Below are 25161 nucleotides of genomic sequence, written 5' to 3'. Positions count from 1 at the left end.
TCTCTTGTAAACCGAAAGTTATGTCAACTTCCTATGTCCTTACATGGGCTTGCCCCCCCTTTCCTTCCTGCACCAGCCTCCCCACGCCATGAACCTCAACACGTGTTCAAATGTAAAACATGTGATTTATACTAGTGGCAATAAAATGGGGCTTTGTCTCCTGCATTACTTACTCCTCCCTTTCAACTCGCCTCCTTGTCTTCAGTCTCCCCCTGTCTGGGGCCAGAATGAAACATCCATCTAGCCTTGCTCTTATCTTTCACCCGCCTAAGCCTAGACATTCCAAAGAGAGACCCATTTGCAATGTAACATTTAAGCAAGAAAAGGCCTTGTTCTTCTGGCTGGTGAAAAACCTTTGGAAAAACCTCGCCTTAAACAGTTTTTTTTTTGGGGGGGGGGTCATATAGAGAACAATATTCTAATGGCCCCTTCAGCACTAGGTTGCCTGCTGCAAAATTTCACTGTGAACATAAGTGGAGCCAGAGGCTCTTGATTTTTGCTTAAAAAAATAATTCCAAGAATAATTAACATTCACCCTAGAAACAGAAAAGTACCTGAAACGCCTGCTGGAATAGGGAAGTACCTGAAGTTCAGCAGGGAAAGGGCCTGTTTAATTTTGGTTGAGAGGGAGTTACACAGGATCAGGGCCCTAATACTGTATGTATAGTTTTTTCTTCCTAATTAAAGCCTTGTCCCAGAGTACTATGGGAGCCCAGCTGGATTTAGATTTGATGAGGCCCTAAGCTACCGAAGGTAATGGGGCCCTTTATATTTGATATTTTAGGGAGCAGGCTAGCAGGTGGGGCCCATTACTTACATCATAGCAGCCTACACTACACAAAACACTGTTGCTGTATGTAGGTTTTATTTTATTTGTTTTTTTATCTTATATTTTGGAAAGGTACATCCAGTCCCCCCCTTTAATTTTTTGGGGGGACCCCAAGAGAGTGGCACCCTAACCTATAGCTTGTGTAGCTTATACGTAAATCCAGCACTGTATGAGAGTATTGGGAACTGTTAGCCAAACAAAAATCTGGAGTGGGAAGAACACCACCACCAACACCACTGCATTCAAGTTACATCTTCACCAAGCTACTCTGAATTCCAAAGTTTTCCTTTCCTCATACAGTGGTACCTCGGGTTAAGTACTTAATTCATTCTGGAGGTTCGTTCTTAACCTGAAACTGTTCTTAACCTGAAGCACCACTTTCGCTAATGGGGCCTGCCATCACGCCGCCAGAGCACAATTTCTGTTCTCATCCTGAAGCAAAGTTCTTAACCTGAAGCACTATTTATGGGTTAGCAGAGTGTGTAACCTGAAGGGTATGTAACCTGAGGTACCACTGTACATACGAAAGAGATTCTGGTTCGAGCTCCATACAACGCATACGCAAAGAAAATCCGTCTTCTGTAGATAGTATCTAAGTTTTATGACCTCATTCTTGCATTAGTCACACTTCAAGGGGCATATAACAACCAGCACACATTTGAAAATGTATTTATAAGATAGGATACTTCATCATTGTATGAATGTGGTCTGCGCTAACAGTGCCTACACAGTACCACTGTGTTTGAATAAAAAGTTATAGCAAGTTAGATACCTTATTTCCACCCTTCCTGACCTGTTCTTTCTGTAGCTTTAGTCATAGAGCTGGCATCATCATCAGCTGTGAGCATCCATTAAATTTGTAATGCATATAAACACCTTACTGACTGACTGATTGATTGATTGATTGCATCTATAACCCACCTCCTCCCCCATGACCTCAAGGCAGCATACATGGTATTCCCTCTCCTCATTTAATCCCTACAACAACCCTGTGAGATAGGGGGTGTAAGTCCATCGCCCATCCTACACTTTTCCTCTCACTTTACTAATTGTAAAAGGTCAGTTTCTTTTGTAATTCGATTTGTTGTACGAGGGTGACAGTGCATGCCAATCCACTTTGATTGCACAAACCAAAAGTTAGTGAATCCCTCCCACAAACACTGACAACCTGCAGGCAATCTTGGTGTTACTATAGCTACTATAGCTGTAGTAGTGCTGCAGGAAAATGGGTGGGTGTGCACACACACATACCAACTGAGGACACACACACAATAATGATAATAATAATAATAATAATAATAATAATAATAATAATAATAATACGTGCATTTATTTGCACAGCTGTGTTCCTGGAGCCTACCATAGGAACTTATTCCTCCTCTGACAAAAGATTGTTAAGGCTGCACACGTTACATGGAAGTAAATTCAATTTAACTAAATGGGTATTCCTGACTGTTTCTGCAAATTCACCACCCCCAATTAAGAGGTTGGTTCAGCTATCTGAACCCCCCCCCAGTCCTGACAAACCTGGCCTTCGACTACTGTGATTTATATTGTTATAGCCCACTCTGTCCTCTTGACTGTAATTTATTTTAAACTTATTTGAACATTATAATTTTTAATTGCTGAAATCTACCCTGGGAACTTATGGTGACGGATGGGTAAGAAATTTAACAACAGCAACAACAATAAAAACAATTTGTGGCTTGACTTGCTGTGTGCCTGAATGCTAGCTATTATTATCATTGTATTTTTTTTTATGCCTCCCCTTAGATAATGGAGACAACTCATCTATGCTGGTCTTTGGGCTAAATATTGGTGCATATTAATGGTTGACTATGATATTGGATGCTGAATTAATTCCCCCCTTTAGTTTATGCAACAGAATTTAATTAAACCTCAACATAAACAGGGCAGGCAGTAGCTATTAATTCTCCCAAGAGAATCTATCATTGTGTTTTTGCAAATTCTGATTTCATTTGCATAGGTACTGTTGAATTGTAAATCACAGTTGTACCAGATAAAGTATTCTCTGTGTGACTGAATTCAGTTTTAGCTACATGCATTAAGGCACTTCTTTGGACAAAGCTGAATGGGGGGAAATGAGGCTTTGTGAAAGAACTGTAATCTTTTCTTGAGCAACTCCCATTCATACCAGTGGAACTAGCACAGGTGGAGTGCATCCAGTGTAAACCTCTTTAGTTATTTAAGGCAAGATGAAACCAGCAAACACAGTTGAAATTCAGTAATGACCAGCTACTTGCTGTTCTATTTGCACTTTCATTCCAGCAATTATGAGGAAACTACTTCTGAATACTAAATAACTTCTTTTAAAAATGGCCTCAGATGGACAGTAAAAGAGGTTAACTGTTGCAAGCATCAGAGACATAATTTACTACAAATTATGGCCCCATTAATGCAAATAGCTATGTGCATGAGTAACTTTATGTTCATGCACTTAATAAGAGTGCTCATGTGTATAATATTACATGTGTAAGTATTAGCAGCCTCAGGAGATAACAACTCAGTCTCTAATTGTCTGGTGACAATGCGGCCCTTGCTTTTGCCCTAAAGTTCAGGCCATAGCTTGTGGCACACCCGCTCACACCCACACACCATAAGTTACTCTTCTATGGCACAGACTGTGTTAGTGAAATTCACACTCAGGGCATGCCAGTGCAGGTGAGTAAGTGACTCTCCCATTATCACTTAAGCAACACATCACTACCTCCCCATCTCTCTGTGCAGATTGGACATGGGTGTCACACATGCAGCGGAGAACTGTTCTGGAAAGACAGCCATGCCACAGGTAATGTTTTGATTTTGCACCAAAGCATGAATCAGCTTCTCATCTGAATTTTTCTCCAGATAATTGAATCTCAAATTGTCAGATCTTGTTTGCCCAATAGTAGGTACCCTCCCATGTTTACGTCCAGTTCTTGTAAGGAGCACTGCGTATGTGCAGTTTGCAAGTTTTACTTTTTTTCTGTTCTTTCATGTCTTACAGACACGTGTGTGTGTGGGGGTGTTGCATCCCGTTTCACCACCTGAGGTGAAATGAGAAGTGCCACCCTGTTCTGCTGTGCCACCTGCCTCACTGCCCGCCTAGTCCCCTGCTGCCTGCCCCACCACCTCTGCCACTGGTGGAGAAGTGGTCCTAGCATTGGTGCTGATTTCCGCTGAGATTGGAGCTCATGCCGGTGGAGCTTCTCCAGCAGCAGTGGGGTGAGTGGGGTCACACTGCAGGAGATTCTGATGCCTGAGGCAGCTGCTTCACCCTGCCTCATGGGTGGGCTGACACACACACATCGTGCAGATTGAAAAAACACTGCAAACAGTACACCCTTTATGTGATCTTACTCATGATTGCAGAAAGATTATTTTTGGGTGGTGTTTTACTTATGTATTTGTTCCTTCATCATGGAAAACAAAGAAGAATACATAGGAATTCTCAAGACAGAACACACAGTCTTCAAAGAAGGCACGTATCTGTTCCAGACCTGTTCAGCTTCAAGAAGGTAGCTGCATCACTAGATGACCTGGGAGTTTTTACATTAGCTTTTATCAAGATTCTTCTTGTGTGGTGTTACAGCATACTGCAGGAGCACCCATGCAGAAGTAAAGTAAAAGGTAAAGGGACCCCTGACCATTAGGTCCAGTCACAGACGACTCTGGGGTTGCAGCGCACATCTCGCTTTACTGGCCAAGGGAGCCAGCGTACAGCGTACAGGTACCTTCCCGCTGGAGCAGTACCTATTTATCTACTTGCACTTTGACGTGCTTTCAAACTGCTAAGTGGGCAAGAGCTGAGACCAAGCAACGGGAGCTCACCCCATCGTGGGCCCTAGGCTCTGTGGTTTAGACCACAGCACCACCCACGTCCCAGAAGTAAAGTACACACATGCAAATAGTTCTTAAAAAAGAACTGGCAGATGTGATCTCAGAACCACTGGCAGTCATCTTTGAGAATTCCTGGAGAACAGGCGAAGTCCCGGCAGACTGGAGGAGGGCAAATGTTGTCCCTTTTTTCAAAAAGGGGAAAAGAGGGGACCCAAATAATTATCGCCCAGTCAGTCTGACATCAATACCAGGGAAGATTCTGGAGCAAATCATTAAGCAAACAGTCTGTGAGCACTTAGAAAGGAATGTTGTGATCACCAATAGTCAGCATGGATTTCTAAAAAATAAGTCATGTCAGACTAACCTGATCTCATTTTTTGACAGAATTACAAGCCTGGTAGATGAAGGGAACGCAGTGGATGTAGCCTACCTTGATTTCAGCAAGGCATTTGACAAGGTGCCCCATGATATTCTTGTAAAGAAGCTGGTAAAATGCGGTCTTGACTATGCTACCACTCAGTGGATTTGTAACTGGCTGACTGACCAAACCCAAAGGGTGCTCATCAATGGTTCCTCTTCATCCTGGAGAAGAGTGACTAGTGGGGTGCCACAGGGTACTGTCTTGGGCCCGGTCTTATTCAACGTCTTTATCAACGACTTGGATGATGGACTCAAGGGCATCCTGATCAAATTTGCAGATGACACCAAACTGGGAGGGGTGGCTAACACCCCAGAGGACAGGATCACACTACAAAACGACCTTGACAGATTAGAGAACTGGGCAAAAACAAACAAGATGAATTTTAACAGGGAGAAATGTAAAGTACTGCACTTGGGCAAAAAAAATGAGAGGCACAAATACAAGATGGGTGACACCTGGCTTGAGAGCAGTACATGTGAAAAGGATCTAGGAGTCTTGGTTGACCACAAACTTGACATGAGCCAACAGTGTGATGCAGCAGCTAAAAAAGCCAATGCAATTCTGGGCTGCATCAATAGGAGTATAGTATCTAGATCAAGGGAAGTAATAGTGCCACTGTATTCTGCTCTGGTCAGACCTCACCTGGAGTACTGTGTCCAGTTCTGGGCACCACAGTTCAAGAAGGACACTGACAAACTGGAACGTGTCCAGAGGAGGGCAACCAAAATGGTCAAAGGCCTGGAAACGATGCCTTATGAGGAACGGCTAAGGGAGCTGGGCATGTTTAGCCTGGAGAAGAGGAGGTTAAGGGGTGATATGATAGCCATGTTCAAATATATAAAAGGATGTCATATAGAGGAGGGAGAAAGGTTGTTTTCTGCTGCTCCAGAGAAGTGGACACGGAGCAATGGATCCAAACTACAAGAAAGAAGATTCCACCTAAACATTAGGAAGAACTTCCTGACAGTAAGAGCTGTTCGACAGTGGAATTTGCTGCCAAGGAGTGTGGTGGAGTCTCCTACTTTGGAGGTCTTTAAGCAGAGGCTTGACAACCATATGTCAGGAGTGCTCTGATGGTGTTTCCTGCTTGGCAGGGGGTTGGACTCGATGGCCCTTGTGGTCTCTTCCAACTCTATGATTCTATGATTCTATGAAATATTTGATTCAGTCATATGTATGATCAAGTTTGCTTTTTACAATGTTTCATGCTCTCTGCATAAGCTTTATGTGTTTATTGTCTTTCCTTTTGTGTAGGGAGCTGTCTTGTAAATCAGAAATGTTTCTTCAAGAACGACAATGAAAACATGATTTTAGGACGAGTTGGTCAGCAAGAAAGACCAAGCTAGGAATAAAGGGATACCAAGAATGAATCTGCCAATAGTACAAACAGCAATTCCTTATGGCACCTCAAGTCATGTTTTGCTGATCAAAGATGACTTATCCTCTTTAATCCTCTTGTTTAAAATCCTAGAATTATTTTCTTTGGATAATAGAATATCTGTTTGCTGACCACTGAAGCTGAGTGATTTTGTAAGTTAATAAAAGTTTCCACTGCAGTCTTAGTGTAGATCTTCTATATTAGTGTAGATCTTCAATTTGCATGGCCTGCTTTTTCCACCTTTTCCTCACCCAAGAGGATGCTCTTAACTACAGAAGCAGCAGGAAATTCATCTTTAATGAAAAAGAGTCGGGGAATACGAAAACCCCAAGATGCTGATATCACATTTGCACTTTCAATAATTCCTTGGATGTCTGATTGACTGGAGGCTAGAATGGAAAAAGCTGAGCAATTATTAACAATGCAGCCACCAGTGTGATCTTTTCTAAAGAACTACAGAAATTGAAACAGAAGAAGGAAGGACAACTGATTCCATGCAGAGAACAGGGTATTTCAGACCTGTACATTGTGAACATTATACACCAAATAAGACTTACCCCAATGCTTAAAACGAAAGCCAAGGAACCCCACTTGTCCTGCACTGAAAATATTTCTAATCTGAATGCTCCTATTTCAGCATATCTGAGGACGCTTGCCTGGCAGGATAAATCAAGAGTGTTGATAGATGTCATTTAGCCCAAATGGATATTTATTTGTTTATTGTTACAATTATATTGCACCTTTTCTCCAATGAGCTCACAGTGACATACATGGCTCTCTGTTTTTATCCTCACAACAACTCTGTGAGGTAGGTTAGGCTGAGGGACTGTGAGTGGAGATTCGAACCGTGGTCTCCCAAGTCCTAGTGCAGCACTCTAACCACTACACCACAGAATGCCAGATATACCCTCATATTACAGTAGTATCTTATACACATCAGAAAGACATATTTATGTTTTATAGTACAGATAGGCATGTACAACACATACAGTCATACCTTGGAAGTTGAATAAAATCCGTTCCGGAAGTCTGTTCGACTTCCAAAACGTTCGGAAACCAGAGCGCGGCTTCTGATTGGCTGCAGGAAGCTCCTGCAGCCAATCAGAAGCCGTGGAAACCCCATCGAAGGTTCAGCTTCCGAAAATTGTTCGGAAACCGGTACACTCATTTCTGGTTTTCGATCGTTCGGGAGCCGAAATGTACGAGTTCCAAGGCGTTTGGCAACCAAGGTAGGATTGTACAGTGGTACCTCGGGTTACAGACCCTTCAGGTTACAGACACTTCAGGTTACAGACTCCACTAACCCAGAAATAGTACCTCAGGTTAAGAACTTTGCTTCAGGATGAGAACAGAAATCACGTGGTGGTGGTGCGGCAGCAGCAGGAGGCCCCATTATCTAAAGTGGTACCTCAGGTTAAGAACAGTTTCAGGTTAAGAACGGACCTCCAGAAGGAATTAAGTTCTTAACCTGAGGTACCACTGTACATGTGTATATGCAAATAGGAAGAAACACATTTTATCCTACAGCAGTCAAGTTTACATATATATATGATTTATATAAACATTAGGAAGAACTTTCTGACAATAAGAGCTATTCAACGGTTGGAACAGGCTACCTCAGAAAGTGATGGACTCCCTTTCATTGGAAGTTTTTAAACAGAGGTTGGATGGCTATCTTTCAGAATTCTTTGATTTCTGCATTGCATGGGGTTGGACTAGATGACCTTTGCGATCCCTTCCAACTCTCCTGCTCTGTGATTCTATGATTAGTATATTAGTGTCTTGCACAGAAGCAGATGATAGCTTTATAGGAATGTAAGCCACTGGGATGCCTGTAGCTGCAAAATACCATCTAATTCCTAGACTGACAATAACATTCCTATAACATCTTGTTTGAAGATACTTCAGTAACACAACTTTCTCTGTTCAATTTGTACAAAGCCAGAAGTTTAAAGCCTATAGAATCTATGCTCTCTGTCTGATATCCTCCCTATTCCTTCGGGACAATATCTTTGTAGATATATAATGATTATAAAAGGAAAACTCCTAAAAGTTTTCCTATAGCTCTGAAGGGTTCCTCGAGTGTTACTGTCTTTAAAATATCATGGCACTTGGGAACCAATTAAAACACAAGTAACAGTTATCTTTGGTTCTCTAGCATAAGGTCAGAGGTCTGGGTTAGAATCCAACTGCTTGTAGGATTTTAAAGAATCACTAGAAGAAACTCTGTTTCTTTGGTTAGTTACTGAGGATAGCTTGTGGAAGTGGAAAGGACGCTTGTGGAAGTGGAAAGAAGATTGTAGTTACCATTCTTTTTTTAAAAAAAATTAATCTTGTTCTGTTATCTGAGACAGTTTGAAGAACTGGAACTTTGTGCTGGAACTTACAGCTACCAGATCCTGTCAGTGCAAGGCTTTCCACTGGTCTGGAAAGATGTATTAATTCAGTGTGTTTATGAATACAGCTAGCTATTTTCTGTAATCCAAAACTCACATTCAGATTTTGTTCATAGGTGCGGATGTTCTTAGTACTTTTTAAATCAATTTGCACAAACACAGAAGTTCTTGTCACAATGTATTACGTTTGAATATGTGTAACTTCTCCATTTTTAAGTTTTGCTAAACATTTATTCTAAAATTTCATTACAAGAGATTAGGATAAAAGTTCAGCGGTTGGAAAATGCACTGGTTTCTTATAAAAATTAATCAGTCTACAATATTTATCTTATTTTCTTATGCCTGCCCAACAGCAAGATCAACACAATTCTCAAGGGAGGAGAGATTATTTTGAGCTTCACCTAGTACAGCGCTGCGTGGCTGAAGGATAAGCCTCTCAAAATAGAGGCTTATGGGATAACCAAACACAATATTAACTACTGCTGCTGTGCTAGAAGGGACACTTCTCTCTAAAAATTGCAATCACAAATGGTGCTGGGAGATTAAAAATTGAGACTCACACAAACAAGGGGTTGGAAGTGACAACACAGAATGCTTAGTGCAATCCCTTACATTTGGTTCCAGATGTTTGTCAAATCACATCCTAGAAGCATCAAATGAAGAATATTATACACCAAACTATTCATTGCTGATTTGACTATATTATGTAGGTCTGCAAGACCAAGCACACTTTTCTGGGAGAAAGTCCTCCTGAACATGATGAGGACATACACTGAGTAGACATGCACAGGATTGCATAATTAGTTTTTATCTAAAAAACTAACTGCAGAGACTACCAACTAGGGAGTAAGCCCCATTGAACACTTGGGAAACGTGCTGTCAAGAAAACATGAATAAAATTGTTCCCCATAAGTCAACTCTCTTATATGTTATGTACTCTTGTTCTTTTTTCACACCAGCTCTCCCATGATCTGAAGACGGCTTGAATTGCACTTAAATATCTAATTTATATGCAAGTCTTCTAGTTTCTCTAACTAGCAGCCTGATTATTTAAGAGAATAAATGCCTTCAGAGAGCTTCGCCCCTTGTTCCCATAATTCAGAAGGAAGGCAGGACACAATGCACAGTTAAAATATAGCCAAGGCAACATGAATTGACTTGAATATTACCTGCAATGTGATTTATTTCTCAGCTCTGCCTCCCACCTACTGCTGTTCTTGCCATTCTAAAAAGGCAGAAGAGATACTCCTACCCTTACACCTTTCCCCTAGCTGAATGACCCCACCCTGGTTCTGAGCCCCAAAACATTCTCTATTGCTCCTCATCACCCTTCAGTGCTCGCAGTCTACACATGTCTGCTGAGGGAGACCTACCCAAGATGTGAATGGTGAGTCCACCAGGCCTTGAGGAACCCAGCCAGCTCATCCCATGAATAGAAGCATAGTGGTCCAGGATCATTGAGGGAAGGGGTCAAAGACCCATTGTTATTAATGAATTACTATTTCTGCAGCAGGGCCTCTGTCTCCAGTGTCCTAGAGTCACCCAATCAGCATGAAAGGGGAGGCTTTTTAGCCACTGAGAAGAACTTGTCTTGCCCCTTTGCTGATTAGAGCCATTCGGGGGGAAAGGAAGTGAGTCAGCCACTGAGGATTGGCTCAGTGGGTTGCCGTGACTGAATCTGGGACCTTCTAACACAGAGCTACAGCCCTTTCCCCATACCAAATGCAGAACGTTACATTTTTCCTTCAGCTCTTTTGAGTCCCATGTTGGGCAATTGCATTGCAAGCGGTTGGACTAGATGACTTTCGTGGTCCATTCCAACTGTACAATTTCATGCTTCTATGTCACCTGAAAGTACAATATTCAATCCACCATTTAAGAATCACTGACGTAAAGAGCCAAGTGGATTTCTAGGAGACCATCCTATATGCCTAAAAAAGAAGAAGCATAAATATCTAAAAGCCAGAATATTCCAAACTATGAAACTATTGGGAAATCATCCAGTGAGATCTACTTTATTGTATTTGGAATGGAAAATGTGTACATAAAACTAGCAATTTTAGAGAGGTGGAAAAACCAACAAAACTATAACCCTAATGTGATTTTCATAGCGTAACCACTTAAATCTCATGATTGACAACATATACCAATGTTCTAGACAAGTCTAGCTTTTATTGCAGCAATAAACAGCTGTATTTTATTTTTATGGGCATTATAAAACAATATATTTTCCATGAGAACTTGGCATTAGTAGATTATTTAATGCAATCCTGGAGTGAATAAGACCATACCTGCTTCTGTTTCTGAGTTTCTGGAGAGCGGTTTCATTACAGCACACCTCATTTGTCCTCAACCAAAGGAGAATATGTGAGTAGTGCCAGGAGAAGAGATGATAAAACTTGGTTAATAAAGAATGAAATACATCGTTGAAGCATTGTAAAGCAGAAAATATTCAATTTAGGCTCTGATGAAGTGCTAGAAATGTAGATATAAATATGCCCATGTACTTGATCATATTTTTTACTTTTTCCTGTTTGGGCTTTAGAGTCATCAACTGGTTGTTCAGGGCTCCCCCCGCCCCCATAACAAGGCAAGTTCCTGGACTTCTTCTTTATTTTTTTATTCTTTTTTATTATTGAATTTATATACCACCCTATACTCAGAGGTCTCAGGGCAGTTCACAGAACAAAATCAAAATATAAAACAACAGGATACATAATCAAAATAAAAACAACAACCAAATGACTGCCCCCTGTCCCATCTAGAAGATTTAGGTTGTTGCAAGTAGTTCAATAGAGAAGAAGTCACTGAAGGGCCAGCAAGTTGGTTTTCTTCTCTCTTTTCTCCTGCCTTTTCCTAAGCTACCACCTCTCACTTTACCCTTGGGCATTGGTTAGGCTCAAGCATAGTAAATGGCTCATGCTGTTCCACTGAGTCTCCCAACTGAGTATGGGTTTGAACTCACTTCAGGGTGTCAGTACTAACATATAAGGCCCTATAGAGCTCAGGACCAGGTTACTTGAGACTGCCTTATCCCTTACACACCCAGCAGATCGCTGCAGTCTGTGGGAGAGCTTCTCCAGCAACTTCCAAAGATCCCAGAAGCCATATAAAGTTCTCTGCCAGTTGATTCTGGCCTGTCACTTTTTAACTCTTAGCCCTAGAGAGCCCGAGAAAAAGGCTAAAACCCTAAAACTTTGGGTCAAACTCTGAGACTAGTGACCACAGCAATGATGTCTCAGGATATTCTGTGGGTGTGACATACCATTCCCGTGTAAAAGGTCTGCTTTGTTGGACTAGGACTAAGGAGACCCAGATCCTAATTCTCACTCGGTCATGAAGCTCACTGTGTGACCCTGGCCTAGTCACTATCTCTCAGCCTAACCTACCTCACAGAGTTGTTTGGAGTGGAAAATGGAGGGGGAGGAAGAACCACAAGGGCTACTCTGAGCCCCTCAGATGCAGGTAAGATATAAATACAGTAAAAGAGTCAATGCTGGCTAATGTTCTGCTCCTTTGTAATTGAAAAATCTTCAAATTATAATAAAAAAGAGGTCAAATCAATTTAATTTTTTTTTTAGGTCTACAGATTTTTGCAGGGTTCCACTCGTACAATCTTATATGCAGCAGTTCCGAAATATGAGGAGTGGGATTTTAAAAGCTTAGCGGGGAAAAGCTTTGACTCTCAACTATCATGCTTTCATTTGCTATGGTATTTGTTTACATTCCATCCAATGTTTCCTCTAGGTATGGAAATAGAAGACCCCATTTTGATGGGATCCTCCATGGATCAAACACCCTTGGTGCTCAATTTCTAAAGCAAACACAAAAGATTGCTTTATTTCAAATGGGGAAATGAGGTCTTAATTAGCTGGACTCGGCTATTTATCTTTCATAATGGACTTTTATAGGGTAAGTGATAACTAACTACCACGTTGTTTGGAAGATATATCTGCATTTGGAAGAGGACTCAGGCTTATTACCTGAGAAAGAAAACTTAAAAGCTTGCATAGAGCTTCACCATGTATATATTTGAGATGCTATTTAATATACTCCAATGATAACTCTCCAGGAGAGAGAGAGAGAGAGAGAAAGAAAGAAAGAAAGAAAGAAAGAAAGAAAGAAAGAAAGAAATGCACTGCAGAATGTTTTGTGTCAGGGTTGAACTGAACAGGAAGGCTGGGAACTGTCCTCTCTGTCTCCTGGGCTCTTCCTGGAAAAGTAGGGGAAGTGGGAAGATTACCCGCCCCCTTGTCTCCAGCAGTTTCAAGAGGAGGAGACAGGGTTGAATTACAGCTGAATGAAGAGTTGCCAAGTGACGAGATAGTGAAGGAGGAGGGGTAAGTGAGAGAGCAGCCAGCAGAGACCTCCTTGGAGTGTCTGGGAGAGCCTCTTTCTCCAAGGGCTCATCGATCACTTCACATTCAAGAACAGAGAATGCAGAGGCATGTGACTCCCAGGACTTCCCATAGGGACTCAGGATGTTGTTGGGGGCGGAAGAGGAGGGACTCAGAGTAGGCAACATCTCCCTTGCGTAGAGACATAGATTCTTTGTCTTGCAACCAGATGACTGAAACCCATAAATATGAACTTGCTTGTTCTTCTTGCCTTTGACGCTACCAGGGGAGGAGAGGACTCTCCACACCTGACATTTTGGGATATAATACATGTCACACACAGAGAGGGCTTTTCTCCCTCTCGGAGCAAGTACACATAGACCTGTGGATGGCATCTTCTCAGAAAAACCTTGTAACTCTTTTGAAAGGCTTTGGAGGCCCATGGATCCAATGTGGCTTTTGGGACTCTTCCTAGGCTACATACCATCTCATGCTACACTCTCACCAGCCCTGCTTTTTAATCCTTTTGCCTGGCTGGAATGCGTCCTTGAGCTCTGATGATGCTTCTTGCTGCTTGGATGGAGGACAAGAGCATACCTTCCAACATTCCTCAGATGACAATACTGACATTTCTCACTCCCCACCAATTGACCCTCCTCGATCCCACATTTCTGGACACACACTCCCTGAGCATTTCCAACCAGAAGTGCTACCATCACTACACCAACGGGACACAGCACACACGCCCTCCACCATCCTGAGGAAAAAAACACAATCCTGATTTTATTTTGTTCTTTGGTACATTTGGTAAAACTTGCCACTAGTGCAATTTTTGTGCTTAAAATCCACTTTTGAGTTTCTAATTGGGCAGGGAGGAATAAGAAATAGGTACAGTGGGGGGCAAGGCAGTGGGGGGCATTTTTATCAGCAGAGTGGCATGGCTCAAAATGTTAATAACCTCTCACTATTAGAAATTCATGCAACTGTTGAGATTTGTAGCTGGGGAAGACCTTAAACATTTGCTTCAAATGGCAGTCTTTGAACTGTAATCTTCAGCTGGACCTTTATTTTGGCACATGGCGCTTCTGAATTACTGAGTGAATCACTCTGGGTACAATTGTAATTAGCTAATCAAGTCAATAATAGCTCCCAAGAATTTATGAATTTGGCACACAGCACACGACTCAGCTCCGGCAAAACAAATTATGGGAAGGGGATGGATGATGAGGAATCTTCTCACATTGTTTGCAGAAACGCCAGTGATATCTAATCAAAGTTGGTAATTATGTGTAAATCTCACATTATTTATGTGTTAGGGAAGCCTTATGCATCTGTAGCAAACTGATTGTGTAATGCTACCATTATTGCTTCGTACAGAAAAATTAAAAGACAATTTAATGGCAATTTAGGAGTTGTTAGTACATACTTTTGCTGGACTTTTGCCCTAGCCCACCCCCCGTTATATCAAGACCTTGAAAATACAAAGATGTTTTCTGGAGTTTTCTTCTCTTGGGATCATCTGAGTAAAGCTCAGGGCTCATTTCATCCTCAGAACACTTATATGTACTTCAATTGTACTAGCACAGGCTATTGTCAAATGCTGCTCTGTGGTGACTGCCCTGTCTGCTTCCTCTACATGGCCCACCACCAAGGCAACACCCTGCAGACACACTATTCCGTGCTCTTTCTTACCTACGTCTGTCAGGTGGAGCTGTCCAGCTTTCTTTTCGTTCTACTGCAATACGTGACAAGCTTTCTCCCCTGTGATCGCTCCTTCTTATGTCACATGCCTTAACGGCACTCTCCACGTTTACTCTCCCTGCCTTCCAGTTACCCAGATGTTGTCTTACTCACAGTCCCCAGCCATAGTCTAGTCCTCTGAACATTACAACACACTGTTTCTGATGCTAGAAGGGATGTACATTCAAATGCACAATGGGTTGTACATGCCATTCAAAACAACAGAACAGAGCCTTGGATGGCATGTAAGTGGACATCAGAAATAATGTGAATGCAATTTATGCCTGCATTTCCTCATCCATTATATGCCGCTCATAAGCCTGTTTATTCATATGTATGTCCTTAGCTCAGGGATGGGAAACCTATGGCTCTCCAGATGTTGTTAGACTCCATAAGCCCCAGCCAGCATGGCCAGTGGACCGGGATGATGGGAGTTGTAGTCTAACAACATCTGGAGGGGCACAGGTTCCCCCATTCTTGCCTTACGTGTTTCAAAGTGTTTGTCTGTCCAAATATCACTTGTTTTGAAATAGTGTATTAAAAAAATTCTCAGTAGAGGTACGTTTCTGGATTTCTATTGCTCTAGGAGTAATAAAAACATTGTATATTTAATTTTCCTCACCGAGTGTGCAAAATTAAATGTACATTGATTATATTTAGATGGAGTGCTTTGTGTCCTCCTGATTTATTTTTTATTTTTTTAAAACGACAACAACAGCAACAACAACACTGCAATGAATCTCCAAGCAGGAATTCAAATGCTGGCAGGCCAAAATGGAATGAATTGAAGTTACAGAACTCATTTTGCATCTCCTTGGAAAATACACAGTGGTAGATATATATGTATTCCAGTCTTGGCTAATTCTTAATATCCATGGGTAGTTTATTCCACCCCAAGGAATGCAGCAGTCAGAACACGCTGTTAACCACCCTTTCCCAATTTTAGATCTGTGCTATTTAAGTATACAATCTACTGGTGTCAGAACAGAGAAAGCACAAGGGGGTTGATGCAGCGCGGCCCTTTGTGAACGCTGGGGCAGGAAGGGAGAGAAATAAATAGAGAAAAATAGTCCCTCAGGTGTAGTTTTCTCTGAAGCACATGGCACACAACAATAGAAGGCTACAGAACAGGCAATTATCTTGATGGATTTACTGCACGAGGTGTGGTGAAATGAAAATGCTTTTCCATTCCCCTGATGTTTAACCACACCATTTGATTTACCATTTGTGCCATTATGCGGTTTGCATAGGAAGACACAGTACACGGCATATATTTATGCAGGACTAGCTGTGCAGCCCCTCAGAAATGACTGCCCTGTAATCAGCCGGGACTCCCTGTGAGATCTCTATGGCTTCCTGTTCCCACTCACCCGCAGTCTCTGAGAAACACCAGTAAACCAGGAACTCTTGCTCTTCAGTTATACAAGACAAAGGCTGTGTACACGCCATACATATAAAGCACTTTACACAGTCACGGCTTGCCCCCAAAGAATTCTGGGAACTGTATTTAGCCCCTTTCAGAGCAATAATTCCCACCACCTTTAAAACAAATATCCCCAGGATTCTCTGGAGGGAAGTGCTTTAAATGTATGGAGTAGCTGTGACCCAGAACTCGGGAGTGCCATTTCTGCCTTTGGCCTGCAAGTTTTCAGATCCAATGGTGGGCAGAGTAAGAACCTTGTTTCATATAGGCCAGAATTCCAGGAAGGTAGAATCACTCTCACAGCACTCTTGGTTTCTTATTCCTTTTCAGGTATGTTCTTTTTCTCAGAAGTAAGTCCCATTGAGATCAATGTAAGTATGTCTGAGAACAGAATCAGAGAACTGCAGAGTTGGAAGGGATCCCAAGGGTCATCTAGAACAAACCCACGTAATGCAAGGATCACATGTATTTTATTTACTTATTAAATTTATATACTGCCCTTTGTCCAAAGGTCACAGGGAAGTTTACAGCCTAAAAACACAAAATGAAAACAGAAAATAAATATCAACAACAAGAACAACAACCCAATAACTCCTCCCTCAGACACTTTTTAAAGGCCATAGATTGTTTAATCAGCCAAAGGCCTGATTATAGAGTAACCCCTGCAATGCAGGAATCAGAGCCAAGCACTGTCCAATTCACCACAAATTTAATGCTCAAAGTTTTAATTGGCTTTGGAATAAGAACACATGTGTACAAGGGACAAGGGCAAGATGTTGCATATGTGTGATGGCAAGAATGCTTTTGTATTATTTTATTATTAAAACCAAAACAGGGTTACATTTTCCAGTGCAATGTATAATATGAAGACAAATATTGATGACAAAACAGCAGTTAGGATCATCTTGATTCTTTGATGATGGAGTGGTTTGTTGTCTAACTTCAAAAGCATGCCAAAACAGAACTTGCTAACCCATCCGTTCTAGTCATAGTCTCCTTCCCAGCGGCAGAATATTTGACAAAAAGACAAACGTAAGGTGACATAACGCAGTCAGACCAGTCACACTCCTTCCTAGTCATTTGCAAACTGACCTTGACATTTTAATAATAAAGGAGGAGAAAGCAAAAATGCAGTGTGCAGAGAAAAAGAATATTAATGTGTAATTAAAAAAAAAATCACCCCAGGAAGGCAAGCTACACCAATGTAGTACATTTCAAATCTATTTAAAGCAATGCTACATGGATACCAGATTGAAATACCTTGAAGATTTGGTTTAGGGAAGGCAGTATTAATGAAAGGATCTGTTTATTCTCCTTGTTCTTATGGAGAAAAGACAAGCAAGTAGACCGTGCACAGTTATCAGCTGTCTATTCTTGGACTGAAGAGGATCGCCAACTGGATTTTCTGAGCCTAGCCCACTGTCTGTGAATCGAGCCCTCCGCTGCACTTGCCAACAGTTCAAAAAGGCTTGTCACACCATTCATACTACTGATCCAATGCCTACCTTCCCTTGCGGGCAAGGGCCACAGGGTCGGGGCAAAAGTGGGTGCAGCAACAAATGCAAGAGTTACCTTTCTCCAGTAGACTAGGATCTACACACAGTCACACATCCCTCCAAGTACCCCTATTTTCCATGGACACTCCCGGAATTACAAAACCCATCCCAGCTTCTAATTTGATCCTGGACTGTCTCTATTTCCCCTGCTAGTGTTGCCACCACCGAGCTTGAGGAGGAGTCAGAGTCGGTGCTTGTCGGTGCTGTGGCTGTGAGGCCACATCCTGTTCCCTCTGCTGCTGGCCTTCTCCATTGGGCAGCTTGTAGTGTTGACTGGAGAGCAGGTGAGGAGAAGGAGAGGCTACCACTGCCAAGGCCCAGCCTCACATGATGCCCCAGCTCTGAGGTGCAGGCAGAGGGCAGCACCACCCTGGGCAGGGAGCTAGGGCAGCGAAGGGCAAGGAAGCTTGGTTTTTAAAAATTGTTTTAACTCACCCTGCAACGTGCTGGTAATGGACAGGTAACAACCACCTCAACAACAGCAATACTTTTCTGACTCGTTTGTCCCACAATAAAGCAATATCCCTGTTAATATGCAGGAAGCAAACTTTATGTTAAAAAAATGTCCTTGAATGCATGACCTAAAGGATTGTTATTTTGGTTTTTGTTTTTTTTTTAAAAAAAAAAACAGTCAAGATTTAATACATGAACAACACCACATAGGGATTTCAGTGCTTCTCTAGAAGAAGCTTGGAATTGATTCAGATATTACGAAAGTAAATGGTGGGACAGTTTACCTCAGAAATGGCAGGTTGGTAGCTTTTGGCTCTCAGCACTTAACCTCATGCCTCAGTACACAGCCACATAATGTGAACATTCCAACTTCAAACATCATGGTAAATCAATATAACTTAATTAACGTTATAGGTCAATTACTGAGCAAAACAACTCTATGAATAAATTACTGCAGGTGCCATTGACAGAATACCTTGAATGGCCTTATTAAAGCAATAAAACTGAATTCCCTCTCCAAAGCATATGCTAACATACAAAATGCAGTGCACAGGAGTGGACTTCAGTTGCAGAGCATATGTTCTGCATGCACAACGTCTCAGGTTCAATACTTTGTATTTCCAATTAAAACTTTTCAGCCTTTGGCAGGGCTCCTGTTCTGGAGCAACACAAACCACAAAAATGCCCATAAATCTTTTTTTGTTTGCAATTTGGCAGAATTAAGCTACTCTGAAGGGGCACCTGTACCTACAAAGTTTACCCACTTTGGCCAAAAGAGGGAAATCATGGAATCATAGAATTGTAGAGTTGGAAGGGATTCCAAAGGTCATCTAATCCAACTCCTTGCAATACAAGAATCTCAACTAAAGCATCCATGACAGAGGGCCACCCAACCTCTGCTTAAAAACCTCTAAGGAAGGAAAGTCCACAACCTTCTGAGGCAGTCTATTCCACTGTTAAACAGCTCTTACTGTCAGAAAGTTCTTCCTGATGTTTTGTCAGAATCTCCTTTCTTGTTACTTGAATCCATTGGTTCAGGTCCTGCCCTCCAGAGCAGGAGAAAACAAGCTTGTTTCATGTGACAGCCCTTCAGATATTTAAATATGATATGGCTATCATATCTCCTCTCAGTCTCCTCTTTCCCAGGCAGAACATTCCCAACTCCCTCAACTGATCCTCATAAGGCTTGGTTTCCAGACCTTTATCATCTTGGTCACTCTCCTCTGCAACTGTTCCAGTATATCCTTCTTAAATTGTGGTACCACCACTGCACACAGTTTTTCAGGTGTGGTCAGACCAAGGCATAACAGAGCGGGACTATTATTTCCTTTGACCTGGACATTATACTTCTTTGATGCAGCCTAAAGTAGCATTAGCTTTTTCCCCCTTCTGCATCACACTGTTGACTCATGTTAAGACCCCGAGATTCTTTTCACATGTACTACTGGCAAGCCAAGTGTCCCCCATCTGATACTGGTGCTGCTGGTTCTTCCTGCCTAAGTGTAGAACCTAACATTTTCCCCTATTGAAATTCCTTTTGTTATTTTGGGCCCAGTTCTCCAACCTGTTAAGGTTATCTTGAATCCCAGTTCTCTCGTCTGCGGCATTAGCTACCCCTCCCCATTTGAGTCATCTGCAGATTTGATGAGCATTCCCTTAATTCCTTCACCCTGTCATGGCTTAAAATTGGCGGCTTTTTTTTAATACAAAAAGAAACTGAGTCAGCATGACTCATGAAACCTTTCACCTACATACACTTTTATATATAAGGTGATCATTAATGGTCTGTTTGTTGTGTGGTGGGTTGGGGTGGTCAGATGGTTGGAAGATGGTTGTGTTAATACTTATAAAGCTGTCAGTCGTGGTGGGATAAGAAGACTTTTAAGAATATTCTGGAACAAGAGGGAGACAGACTAAAATTGCAGAGCTTTGAAAAATAGAAAAATAAAGTGCGAGATTGGCTCCATTATTATCAAATAATGGAGGCATATAATTTGGACAAAAAAGTTGGTTTCCAGGTGGAAAAATCAAAATTGGAAACAGAACTGTTAGACTCTAAAATTAAAAATTTGTCAAAAATGTATAACTTGCTGTTGAAATGGAACACCCAGGATGAAACGGTGAAATCAGCTATGATTAAATGGGCACAAGATGTTGGACATAATATAATGATGGCTGACGGGGAACAGTTATGGACCACAGGTATGAAATTTACGGCATGTAATGCCTTAAGAGAAAACTTAATGAAAATGATTTATAGGTGGTACATGACACCAGTCAAGCTTGCAAAAATTTACCATTTGCCCAAAAATAAATGTTGGAAATGTAATGGGACTGAAGGTACATTCTTTCACCTTTGGTGGACATGCCCAAGGATTAAGACATTCTGGGAGATGATTTATAATGAAATGAAAATTTAAAATATACCTTTCTGAAGAAACCAGAGGCCTTTCTCCTGGGCTGGTCGGCCAATTGGTGCCAAAGAAGGATAGAACTTTTTTTATGTATGCTACAACAGCAGCAAGAATATTCATCGCGAAGTATTGGAAGACAGAAGATTTACCCACCCGGGAAGAATGGCAGATGAAGTTGATGGACTACATGGAATTGGCGGAAATGACTGGCAGAATCCGAGACCAGGGAGAAGAGTCGGTGGAAGAAGATTGGAAAAAGTTTAAAGACTATTTACAGAAATATTGTAAAATCAATGAATGTTAGAAAAATGTTGGAATGAAGTTATAAAGCTTCAGCAGAAATGTTATAAGGAATTAAGTATAAATAGATTAATAGAGAATTAAAGGGGAAAATAAGGTCAAAATGTGTTAAGATAATTATAGGATAGAAAGCAGAGGAAGATGGAAAGGAATTGCTGAAACAACTAATAGAAGTGGAATACAAAAAGGGAGGTGTGAGGAGGTCATGGAAACAAGTGAAGGAAAGATTGAAACTAATGTGTTTTGGATTGCTTTTGTTTTTTTAGTTTAAATTGTTTTTGTTAGTTTAGTGTTAGGTATTGTTTTGTATTGTATTGTATTGTTTATTTTCTTTTTCTTTGTAATGTCCAATTTGTTGGAAAGTAATAAATATTATCTAAAAAAAAAGACTTTTAAGAATAAAGGCAGCAATACTCTGCAAAGATACTCTTTTTCAAGGACTCTTTTGTGCCAACTAGGGTCTGAGGACCAGGAGGAGTCAAAGGAGGTCAGAACCTTTTTCTTTTTACAAACACTGACACACCCAAGTCGTTTATAAAGATGTTGAAGAACAGCGGGCCCAGGACAGAACCCTGTGGCACCCAACTTGTCACTTTTCCCCAGGATAATGAGGAACTCTTAATGAGTACCCTTTGGGTTTGGTCAGTCAACCAGCTACAAATCCAGTTACCTTATCCAGGGCACATTTTACCAGCTGTTCTGCAAAAATATTGGGGGGAACAAAGACACTTTGTCAGAGCCAGTGTGGTGTAGTGGTTAAGAGCAGTAGACTCATAGTCTGGTGAACTGGGTTCGTGTCTCGGCTCCTCCACATGCAGCTGCCGGGTGACCTTAGGCCAGTCAAACTTCGCTGAAGTCTCTCAGCCCCACTCACCTCACAGTGTTTGTTGTGGGGGAGGAAGGGAAAGGAGAATGTTAGCCGCTTTGAGACTCCTTCGGGTATTGATAAAGCGGGATATCAAATCCAAACTCCTCCTCCTCCTCTTCTTCTTCTTCTTTGTCAAAAGCCTTAGTCTTTTGTAAATGCTCACAGACTGTTGAACTATCTGTCCTTGGACCTTTCCTGGTATCAATGTGAAGTTTACTGGTTGGTAATTTCCTGGATCTTATTACCCCTCCAACTTTTTTTTTTTTTAAAAAAAACAGGACTACAATCCCCAAGGGTTGGAAGAAGAAGAAGTTGTTTAGAGGAGGACAATATCTGCCCACTTCCAGTCTGCAGGGACCTCAACCGTTTTCCAAAAATTCTCAAAGATTATAGACAAAGGCTGTGAGATTACATCCGCAAGCTTCTTTAGTACCCTTGGGTGCAGCTCATCAGGCCTCGGTGATCTGAATTCATTTAAAGTAGCTAGGAAGTTATAGCCATTTTTAAAATTTGGCATTATAGTCAATAGTACAACACAGAGTTTCATTTTAAACAGAGCAACTTGGAATTTGAAACACAGATTGAAGCAAAGAGAGCACAGAGTGACTCAGAAACAGAACAGATTTTTTTAAACAACAACAACACAAAACCAGACAAATACAGCTAGTAGCCTCCATTGCCCCAAATAAAAACCCATGTTTCCACCACTTTTCACAATCTATAAACTTTACAAAAGTTTATAGGCATTTTGCTTCAACAAACTCAAGGATGCACAGTACTGCACTGCCTTTGCCAATTTTTATTTTTCCACATTTTCAGCATCAAGACTGAAATCCAGCAGCTCTCACTTTGCCCAAAGAGCTTGGGTGCAGCGCAGGGAAGGTTTTCCTATTCTTTCCTATGGAAACACTTAGCATATGTGATGGGAAATCAATAAAACAGTGTGGAACATTCCTCTCACTGAAGAAAATGGAATGCACTTAAATGTGTATGGGGCTTTGGATAATAGTTTGTGTGCATTTAGAGGGAACATGTATTACTCCCATTGCATTCAGCTTGCAAAATTGATTTTCTGCTGCTCACTTGCTTCTCATCTTGTCATCCACATTCAAGATAGTTCAAATTTGAATCGCCCATTGCTATGATTAAGCAACATACTACTAGTGCTATCCTGACTAGGGATGGTGATGATTTTTACAATAATCAAGCTGGCACTTGAGCTCAGCTCTGTTGGCTCACTCATGGCCATTCATGAGCCTTGTGAGCCAATCAGGTTTCATGTGAGTGTTAGCCATTTTAGTGGTACAAATTTCTTCAGTCGTGAAAAAGAACTGACCAGCAACTTATCAAACCAGACCATTATAACTCTGCAACCCATTTCGACATCAGATCTGTTGTGTTGCAGAAATGTGTGTTCTCTTGAACTCTGTTTAACTGAGGTGATGTCAGCAGCCATTAGCATTCATTGTTGTGTTTCTAATCCTGTCATGATTTGGGGTTGGGGTTAGGGGGAACTAGTAATGTGTAATGGGACTAACTGGGCAGTTCACCGACACACATGGGCACATATAGTTAGGTGTGAAGTACAAGGTGTCATTGCCATTTATGTACATACTATAACTGGTTAGCCAGAAATCCATTCCTAACTGTGTCTACTCAGCAATAAGGGCCCTTTAAATCAAAGATGCTTACTCCCAGGTAGGTCAGGTTAGGTGTTCACCCCCCCCCATCACTCACTCACTCACTCACTCTTGTACACAAGATGCTGTTTTGCTACTCCACTAACTTCTGCCTGTGGCAAGTGCCCTTTCTTGCCCTTGTCCTCAATCTGGACCTGCCTAGACTAAAGAGAATGGAGATTCTCCTGTAGAGAACTCCTGGAGAACCATTAGTCCTAGCTGGGTTTTCACCTCTCATGTGATTACAGTTGAGCACAAAGTAAAGCAGGTCTCCACTGGCTGGCTCCATCCCTGGGATCATTTCCCTCACCGACTCATCTCATGTGGGGCACCTACAGGAGTAGAGTAAGCTCCTGCCTTCACGCTTTCATCCGATGGGAGGGGATGTACTGTTGGAGTGGGCCAGTGAATGGAGCCCATCGGGTGAACCTGTGAGTACAGCGTTTGGATCAGGGCGAATGTGATTAATACTGGGAAATCCTTTGAATCCAAGCGAGGCAAGAATGATTCAGAACAGGCTTTAAATGGGCATGGTGGCAATCTGATTTATCTCCCTGTTAACTCTTCTTTTCTGTGAGCTACAGGGAAAGGTCAGGTTGCTTCAAGCTAACAAGACCTTACCCTTTTCCGAAGGATCTGCAACGTTTCATTCCAGAAGCGCAGTTCTGCCACTCCAAAACAATAGCATCATGGAAAGAGCCCCGCTAGGCCTTTTAATCTGTCTTCTTGACAATTCACAATTTTCCCTTCCAGGGTATTTTTCTAATCTTTTGTCAACTCTAATTTTAAGTGTCTCAAGTGATGGGGATACCAAGGTTTCCCCTGGGTAGGCTGTTCTATAACTGGATTACTGGGAAAAGAATTGTGACCTGACTGCTAGCAGAAGTTAAGCTACCCTAAGGGTTCCTTTGAGCAGCTCCTCCCTCCCTTCTCCGCCATCATCTATGGGAAAGCAAGCTAACGGGCAGAGACTGGGAAGCAATTTGCTGCTTGAATGTGAACTTTAACACGTATCATTGAATTTTAAACTGCACGTTCCGCAATTGTTTTCTGAAAGGAAAATGTTTTTGGCTACTAGAAGGCCTTTAAGGCTGTAAATCAATGCAAGTGTTAAGGTATAGCAAGTGAAGCAGTTTGGAGTGACCCTCTTCATGGTTCCAGCCAGCCTAATGTGGCTTCTTTCAGGACATTCCAGCCGCCCCCTTTTGGCCCCAAATTTTTATTCTGCCCTCCAACCATCAGTCAACATTCTGTGCCTACTGAGCATGCTCAGTCCTTAGTGGGCTATATTTAAATTTCTATGCTGTCCTTCATTTGAGGATCACAGGGTATGAAAACACAAAAATACATAACATAGTAACCAACAACAACAACAAAAAACACCCGCCCCAAACACAGTTTAAAAGGCCATTGATTACGTGGTGTGTGGTGAAATTTTACATACTGTAGGGGCACAGTTAGGAACAGAGGTGCCAGCTTGCGAGGCCGATTGTGGGGACGTTGCACACATGAGCATTGTGCCTCCAT

This window comes from Podarcis vaucheri (genome assembly GCF_965113315.1).
Source record: "Podarcis vaucheri genome assembly, chromosome: 2".
Classification (NCBI taxonomy): domain Eukaryota; kingdom Metazoa; phylum Chordata; class Lepidosauria; order Squamata; family Lacertidae; genus Podarcis; species Podarcis vaucheri.
Note: the sequence above shows the minus strand (reverse complement) of the source record.